The sequence below is a fragment of the Lonchura striata genome, chromosome 13 (assembly GCF_046129695.1).
Source record: "Lonchura striata isolate bLonStr1 chromosome 13, bLonStr1.mat, whole genome shotgun sequence".
Taxonomy (NCBI): domain Eukaryota; kingdom Metazoa; phylum Chordata; class Aves; order Passeriformes; family Estrildidae; genus Lonchura; species Lonchura striata.
In genome coordinates, this window is record NC_134615.1 from 9,114,200 (window position 1) to 9,122,957 (window position 8,758).

General features: G+C 41.3%; 1 long non-coding RNA gene across 1 annotated transcript in view; it reads left to right on the top strand.

Annotated features, from left to right (window-relative positions):
- The window catches only part of LOC116184055 (uncharacterized), a 57,423-nt gene extending 50,757 nt beyond the window's left edge, over window positions 1-6,666 (top strand). Inside the window, exons 2-3 of the long non-coding RNA XR_004148786.2 lie at window positions 1,230-1,441; window positions 6,491-6,666. This is a non-coding gene — a long non-coding RNA (uncharacterized LOC116184055). The remainder of the gene's footprint in view (window positions 1-1,229; window positions 1,442-6,490) is intronic.
- The last annotated feature ends 2,092 nt before the right edge of the window (window positions 6,667-8,758 follow it).

Here is an 8,758-nt window from a genome sequence, read left to right on the forward strand (position 1 = left end):
TACTGCCTCAGGTACAAACAAAAGTCTCAAGAATCCCATTTAAAGCTCTAATCAGGCTCTTCATTCATTTTCTAATTGGTAGAGCCTGATCCTGCAGCATCCAAATGAAGAATCAGGAAGAGAAGAGATGCAGGTCCAGGCTGTGGTCCCCCTGTAACATACTCTCAACACACCACAGACATCTGAGGAGGGACTTCACCCAACCTGCAGCATCACAAAGTATAGAAAGCACCTTACCAGTGAGGCTGTTAACCTTTGGGACTGTCTTTAGTACTCAAATGTTTCATTACTTTTTTTTTTTTTAATTTTATTTTTCTTCACTGCCAGAAGCTCAGTCCCAAAAGAGCAATCAGCCCTGAACTCATCCTAACTCCTCTCCAAAGGAGTGAAGCAGTTTGAATATCCATGCCTTACACTGGCTGGGAGCACAGTAGCTCACATGACATCAGAACATCTACCAGGCCACCACAGTGGTAAAAGAGCTCCTGAAAACAGGGCAAGTTTGTTTAGAACCATTGTGGGATTTTCATTGCACAGGCCACAGTTAACCACCTGCCCACCTGGAAACAGGATTTTGGGGTTTTTTACCTCATTGTTTTCCATCAAGATGTATTTGAAGGGCATTAATTGGACAAAATCCAACATACTATCAAAGTAACTTTCCTAATAGGTTTCTTATACACCACAAAAAGTAGTCCTTTGAAGACATTCCCCCAATATGCTCGTTTGCTGTTAAAAAAAAAGAATGTTTCTCCCTTTGTTATTTAAAGAATCACTTCTTTTAATCACTACTGAAAAAATAAACTAGAGATATTATTTTTCATTCTGTATTTTTAAATGGATTCAGATGAGGAATCAAGAGGAAATCTCATCACTTCTTTGTTCTTATGAAAAATCTCAGACTGAAAACATCCAGTGTCCTCTTGTTGTTGTCAAGCCTAGAGCCATTAAGAAGGTGGTCTTAAGAGATAAATAGAGCAGTGATGCTTCACCTCCTTGTTCAAATGGAGGTTTCAATAAAGCACTGCTGACTTTTTGCAGAGGAATTATTTTGCTGCCTCTGGGTTTTAGGATACCAGCCATCCAGAGAAATCTTTTGACATCAGGATAAGATCTACTATAGGTAGTATTTAATCCTTTAAGACTAAAGGATTAAGCCAGTTGACCAGGAAGAGAAATTAGATTTAACACCTGGAAAATTCAAAGCATTTCCAACCTTCTCGTTCCAGGGTTGCTCTCGTAGTCCAGACAAGAGCACTTACATGGAGTTTAGCTTCTACATTTAACAGAAAAAGAAACAAGTTTATATTGATCTAAAGCTGACGACCTAGTACAGAGATTACATTGAAATACCACAAAATGGACTAACAGACATATAAAGGTCCAGAAGATGGGGATCTTTGTTGTTTCTAGGATGGACAAATGCATGCCTAAAACCAAGGTCAGTATTCATGAAAAAAATTAGAAAGCATGAAATGGGTGTGCTGGACATGGCAGCCATGAGCAAGACCTGGGAACAGTTTGCATTCAGCTGTAAAATAGCAAATATCTCTGATTATATTGCTGCTAACCTAGTTGTGCCTGATGAAATCTGCCTTTCAGATGGCTCATGCTTTTTGCTGGCCTTGTCCAAACTCACATCTCAGCCACAAGGAGCAATTACAGCATCTACAGAGACACCAAGTCTATGAGACATAAAATGTATGCCAATAGCAACAGAAAAAAAAATGAATTCTGAGAGAAGGAGAAAAAAATCTAACAACTTTTTATTTAGGAAAGAAAGTAATTTTTAACCCCCAGCATGGCTTTGCTGAGTTTATGCTGGGAAGGTGTGGTTACCCAATGTTCTGGGCAAATATCATCACCACTGACATCCAAAACATCTTGGCTTCATTGTTGCTGCTCTGGGCAGTCCTCAGACAGGCAAAGTGAGCCACAGGAAAGCATCGGCTCTGTGACACAGCAGCATTATTGATTTAACTGGTTTGTTTCTGTCTATGTTTAATTGGTATGTTAATAGCATTTTAATCCACGTTTCACTCATATGTGGCTGATAGCACAATGCTGGTATGGCTGTGGTGACATTTTCTCACCATTGCTGTCTGTCATCAAGCACCAGGCCAGCACTGTGAGGCTGACAATACCAAATGCTTTGTTTAATTAGGCATACTTTACACTATACTGTATAATTACCCAGCAATGGCTGATTTTTTTTTTATTAAGTAGGCAAAACCATGAAAAACCTTTAATCAAATAGCAAAGATTTCTGCCATCTTTTAACACCAGTATTTAGCATGACTAAACATTCAAATGAAGATAAATGAGAACTGAGTGGGAAAAAAAAAAAAAAAAAAACAAACCTGCTGGTAAATTTGGAAAATCCCCTTTAAAGTTGATGCCAAGCAGCATATCACCAGAGCATCAAGCAGCATGATTATCCAAGGTATTCATGCTTAGAAATATTTTTTTCCATATTAAGATCACTTCATCTCCAGACAAACACTCTATGGGTCTGTCACAAACAAACATTGGCCCATGAGAGATATTTCCAGAGGATCATGGTCAGCCAGAGACAAGGACAATGTATGTGCCTTTGGGCCACCCATCTCCCAGACACTGTGAAGCCTGAGCAATGAGTAATTCCAAGAGAAAATATTAAGACATTAACCAGGACTTCTCCTAAGGGTCTGCTGCTGCCCAGGCAATGAACTCAGCTCACAGACTCAGAGGGCTCAGCTGGTTTTGCTCAGTTCCAGATCCTTCCCAAGGAGAGAGGTTTGGCACAAAGTGTGGCCCTGGGCAGACCCCTCGGACCATGAACAGCTCTCCTCAGCCTCACAGCCCTGCCAAGAGCCAGAGAACTTTTCACTGTCTGAATGCTGGCCATGGTCTACGACTTCTTCATCCAAATATTGGTTGCCTTCCACCTCATGTTTTGGTCTGTCTGATGGCCCTCACCCTCATTTTTCTCCTGCTATATAATCCTGCTTTTGACTCCACTCCTTCAGTCTCCATCCCTCTATCACAGCTTCTTTTTTCCTCCCATTTCACCTTGCTCTCAGATTAGTAACTTAAAGCAGAAGTTGAAAAGCAAAAATATCCTAAATTAATTTGGCATCTGTGCTATTTAACTGAATCAGATGCCCTGTTTAATTACCCCAATGCTATTGTACTATTACTTTGGGAAAAAATGGCACAGGAGTGTGCTACAGCTGCTTCCACAGAATGCACTCTATATAATAATCAGGAGCAGAAATATTTCACAAATAGGAAACTCTCTGGGCTCTGTATGGATCCCAGCTGGCAGGGGAGCCGTGCATTCAGGCAGTGCTGGCCATGCAGGCACCAAGGGCAGCACAGAGGGGCAGCTGGGCTCTCCCAGCCCTGGCATCAGAGTGGGACCAGGGCAGCAGTGGCTGCTGCAGGTAGGGAGCATCCCCAGTGCCCAGACTCCTTCAGCAAGAGGCAGGGCACCTGTATACACCTCTACACCTGCCCCTGATGGTGGAATGCCCCTGCCCACCTTGCAGACCCTTGGTCTCTGCACGGGAGAGCTTTGGAGGGAGCCCTGCCTGCAGCTCCATAAGGCTCTCCACCACCTGCCTCGCTCAGAAGGGCAACTCTCACAGCAATCCCATCACAGAAAGTGTGAAATGTCCCCAGGATAAGGTTTCCCATAGTGCTTGGAGGTGTCTCAGTGTGCTCAGAGGCACTGCTGAGGTCAGATTCAGCACAGGAGAGCAACAGGGCTTCACAGGGAGGTAAAGTGGGGCAATGTGCACAAAAACACCTACTTTCTTTTTGAGAACCATAGGGGGGAACTAGAATGAGGGGAAAGATCATGGAGAATAATAAAAAGTGAGACTTTTCCAATTTTCTGTGAAAGGTGAGAAAACAGATGAAGATTTTTGAGAGCAAACGTAACACACACATACATGCACATACATACCCACCATCTCTACATCCTGGGGAGAAGGCAAGCTGCTGCATTGTGTAGAGATTCAAAATGTAGAAAATCAATTGTAAATCACGCGTTCTGGATTCTTTGAGATGAAGTGTAATCTGATTTACAATGTTACAAAAAGAAATTAAAGTTAATTCCAACATGATTGCGGGTATACCGCAATTTAATACAACCATGCTGTGGCCTTTAAATCTCCACATTGCAATATGCCAACAGTCATTACTTTTTTTAAGTTTCATATTTTATTTTAAACTATAAATTGGAAATATCACATAGCTTGTTATTTACATTTCAGAATTAGGATCTCTGCTTAGAAACACAGTGCTCTATGGTGGAATACGATTATTGTGCAACTACCATACAGTTAGGATAGTTAAAGGCACTCCACTTCACCTCATCATTTTTTCTGCTTAAATATTATGCCACATTCTGATTAATACCAGACCAATAAAATCATCTTAGCAATCTGGTTAGAGTCTTTTGTCTACCCAGATGGCCTGCAATGTTAATGTGTGACAATTTCAACAATGAACTAGGACTGTTTTATGGAACCAACATTTGTTCCACTGCTTTTTCTTCTTAGGCTCAGAATTTTGACACAGATGGTACAAATTACTCAAAAAAACAGAAATGTTCATTTAGAAGGCTTAAATATGTGGTTTTACTCAGGCCATCCGAATCTTTTACATTTACAATTCAGTAAAGTTACTAACAACCCTGCTGTAATTAAGGTCTATAAAAATCTTCCCTTCTTTCCCACTTGCTTTTCCCCTTCCATATCTACAGCATTTCATTATGCATCCAATTTATTAATATTTATTCCAGTTCTGAAATGTTTTTAATTTTGAAGGATTTACACTGTTCAATCTTGCATCCGATTCTTCATACCTTCCTAATTATGGAAAAGGGGGGAAAAAACATTTAATCTGTAACCACATCTTAATCCCCCTAGAACCTACACTTTTCTAGATCTTAGAATAGAAAAAAGAAAAGATAAAACTATGTCAGCAGCTTCTGGCCAAACAGCACAGCATTTTCAGTGAAGCAGAAGATTTTGTAATCCTGACTTTCCATACAGATACTCAGGAAAGAGTAAAATGTCTCTGAGAAATTACAACAGGAAGAGGAAAATAAAAGGATTCTTATAAAGTGATTTCAAGAGAGAAAGGGTCTAAGAGAAACCCTGGACTAGAGACAGATGCACTTACAGTTTGACTGAGCCTATAAAGACAAGAGATTATTGTGCAAAACTGCCAGAAGACAAGAGAGTTAAAGTAGAGCAACTGCTCTGGAGCTTTTGCTGCTACCCCAGGGAAAGGGGAGCTGGCACAGGCTGTCCTGTCCAGGCAGGGTCATGTCCTGCAACACCGCAGCAGCTCCCCCAGACAAACTCCCCGCTGTACAGCCAGGCAAACCACCACGGGCGTTCCCCAAAATGGTTTGGCTGCACACAGAGGTGTGGAGGAGCATCCCAGAGGCTGAGACCTTGCTCTGCTCCAAGCCCAGGCACCCACCAGTCCTGGCTCAGGGCATGGTCTGCAAGAGCCCTTGTGCTTCCAGAAAGGCTTTGGGGCTCCGGGAGAGACGGCTCAAATCCCCCATGCAGGTGCACAGCACCCTGTGAGTCCCCAGAGCAGGGCTTGCTTTCAGCACATCCTTCCACAGTAATCCTGGCAGCAGGCACAGCCCCAGAAATCTCGTGCCATTTCACAGCACTGCAGCTACTAATGTTTACTTCAGTGCCTTCAGCCAATTTACCTGAGCACAGTTCTTCCTTTGACACTTGCTGTATCTGTGTGTGGTTTCAGCATCATTCTGATGCTCTGGTTTCTGGCTGATTATGTCTTTATGATGGCTTGGTTTTATTATTTAAACAAATAATTTAAACAATAAAATCAAATTTTAAAACCAACATAAAACCCCATGACTGTCCTTTTCAGGCCTTGCAGAAAGTATACTACATGCCTGATGCTCCAATTCATTATGATATTCTATTAGATCTGCCAACAGAAAGTGCATTTTGAGTTTCTAAATGTTGTTTCCATTAGAATCAATCACTCCATGCAATTAAGCCAATAGGCTCTCACCATTTCTGCTGTTATGAGCTAAACCATCCTAAATATATTGACAGCTGTCTCCTGGAAGATGACACAAATTAGGTGGAGGGGGCATAAGCCTAAATGTCACCAGTGATAGGACAACAGTTATTCTTTCAGAAATCCACCTAATTTTCATACCCCATAAGGCATGCTGTAGAATTTTTTTTTGCATTGGCAGCATGCAGTAATCGATGTTTTGCATATTACAATCAATAACATGCTTAAATGTTTAAGTTTTGCATTCTTTTGCGATAAACATTGATATATTACAAACTATGTAAAACTGTTCATTGGACTTTTTGTTTGCAGCATGTACTGTATCATTCAGCAAATAAGTGAGCTAAATATTGTTTGTTACAAAACAGATGTCACATGAAATTATGCCATATGTGCTATTAAACATTTTTCTTTTTTTTTTTTGTAACAGTGAAACCCAAGATTTCGTTTCAGAAGTGAGTGTATTTGGCTTTTCAAGGACTTGAAGCATGAAAACAACATCTCTAAAATATTTTTAAATCTGCTGTGCATCTTGCAATCCAGTTTCATAGGTGGAATCTGAGTGTTTTAAATGCAGATACATTAAAAATAATGAAATATGCTAAACGTATGCTTGCATTACTACTTCTCCACAGGTTCTACTAATTTATCATAGAGGAAAATGAGAATTTTCTATTTTAGTCCCACCACTTAAAGACTAAGGCTTTTATCACACTGGGACCCTTTAATACATGTTCTGTAACTTGAAAATTAATATGCCATTTTCAGTCACCTAAAAAAAGAGTCCAGTTAGTGGATGTATAAAATCTTCTGTAAGCAGTTTTGTGAATAGGGGGTGTATGGAATTCACTGAGGTCAGGGATGGTCAAAGCAGACTTGCTTCAGGGTGAAGCCCAAACCCAGTAATTATGCACGAGGTAAAGGAGCACGTTCCAAGACTCAACATTAATTGTTTTGACAGAACCATATATGTGAAAGCAGAGCAATCTATATCTCTAGACTCTCAAAGTGTGAACTCCACAACAGAGTGAGCAGAATGCGGAAAACATGTTGCTAAGAGCCACACAGTAAAACAAAATCTGGTTGCCACAAGAAGAGTGACATTGGCATCAGAGGCAAAGACACTTACACCCACAAAAGGAAACACAGCATTGGGAAAGCAAGGAGAAGAGGAGCAGATGCAGCAGCATGAGGAAGAAACTCAAAGTAGAGATCTTCAGACTCCATATGTAGTTTTCTTTCTCTTATTCATCAAAAGGAGGAAGACAGGGTAAACAAAAAGGGAGATAAAGACAAGAAGGTGAAGAAAATATTTTTTTTCTTCTTTTTCCCCCCTGAAGGCAAATACTTGCTTACATTTCTAAACATACTATCTTTGTGAGGCTTCTCTGTAATACAAATAACTAATTGCTTGCCAGTGAGCAGTAAAACTGAGAAGAGTCCTTGATCTCCCAGCTTGGTAGAGATTCCTGAGGCTTCTAGTCAGTAAAAAAACCCTGCAAATAAACTTTAACACTTCAGTGGATGGAGTCTCTCCTCCAACACTACAAGCTTCCACATGAAGCCAGACAAATTTACCTTGGACCCCAGGACACTGGGCCAGGCCTGGTGAAGCTGCCTTCCACAGGTCACAGCTGCATCAAATCCCCTTCCTGCTTTCTCCTGGAGGTTAGTGTCACCTTTTTCCCATCCTATCCATCGTTTTGCAGGTTCTCTTGGATTATTTGTGGGGGAATGGCAGATGGGGCCACCATGAAGGACGACTGCTGTGACTCGTTCACACCACCACACACATGGGAGACAGATAAATACCAGTTTATTGGCTCGCTGGATTTTTCCCACAAGGAGAAGCTTTTCCAGCACAGTGATGCTGCAAAACTCCCATGTCTCCAACCAACCAGCCCCACCAGCTGACTGACACCAGGAGGACGAGCCCTTGTTTTGGTGCCCACCCTGCAGGTCAGCTCAGAGGTCTGGGGACAGAGATCCCTTGTCACCACCAGGATGGGCACCTGGTGCTAGCAGGTGCCCTCAGACCTGGTGCTGCAATGCCAAGCACCATCCTGAAAGTGCTGGTTTTTCTGATCTAACATGCCTTGGCCAAGTCTAAACAGGGTTTTTATCTATAGTGCAAAACACAGTAGAAGCAGATCAAGCATTTCCCTGGGAAAAAGCACAACCATGGAGCAGCAGGCAGGAACAACTATTCTGCAGTAACTTCCTTCGTGGCAAATCCTTAGTTCACACCAGATCTTCAGCATAGAAAACATGCACAACTTCTAAAAAAATCAAACAAAGCTTTTTTTTTTTTCCTGAAAATATACTATTTTCCACCCAAGATTATTTTTAAATTATCTAGTCAGGTGCCAGCATTTGGGGTGGTAGATTCTTTATAAGTGCCAAGGATCTGAGAGCAGGAAAGATTACAGGTAACCCTGCAACCCTGATTGAATGCAAATAGAGTTGTAAAAGCTTCCTCTTCTCCCTGCCTCCATATTGCACCTTATGCAGCAAAGTGCTTAGTGCATGATAAAAATAGCTAGATCTTTCAAAATCTTAGAAGAAAGGTACTTGAAGGTTTTTCTTTAAACGTTGTATTTTCTTAAAGGCAACATAATGAGGTCAACCAAAGCTGGATTCAGGCTGATAAACTGTGTTTAGGAGAAACCAGAGGTTGAGCGAGGGGGTTTTAGCAGAG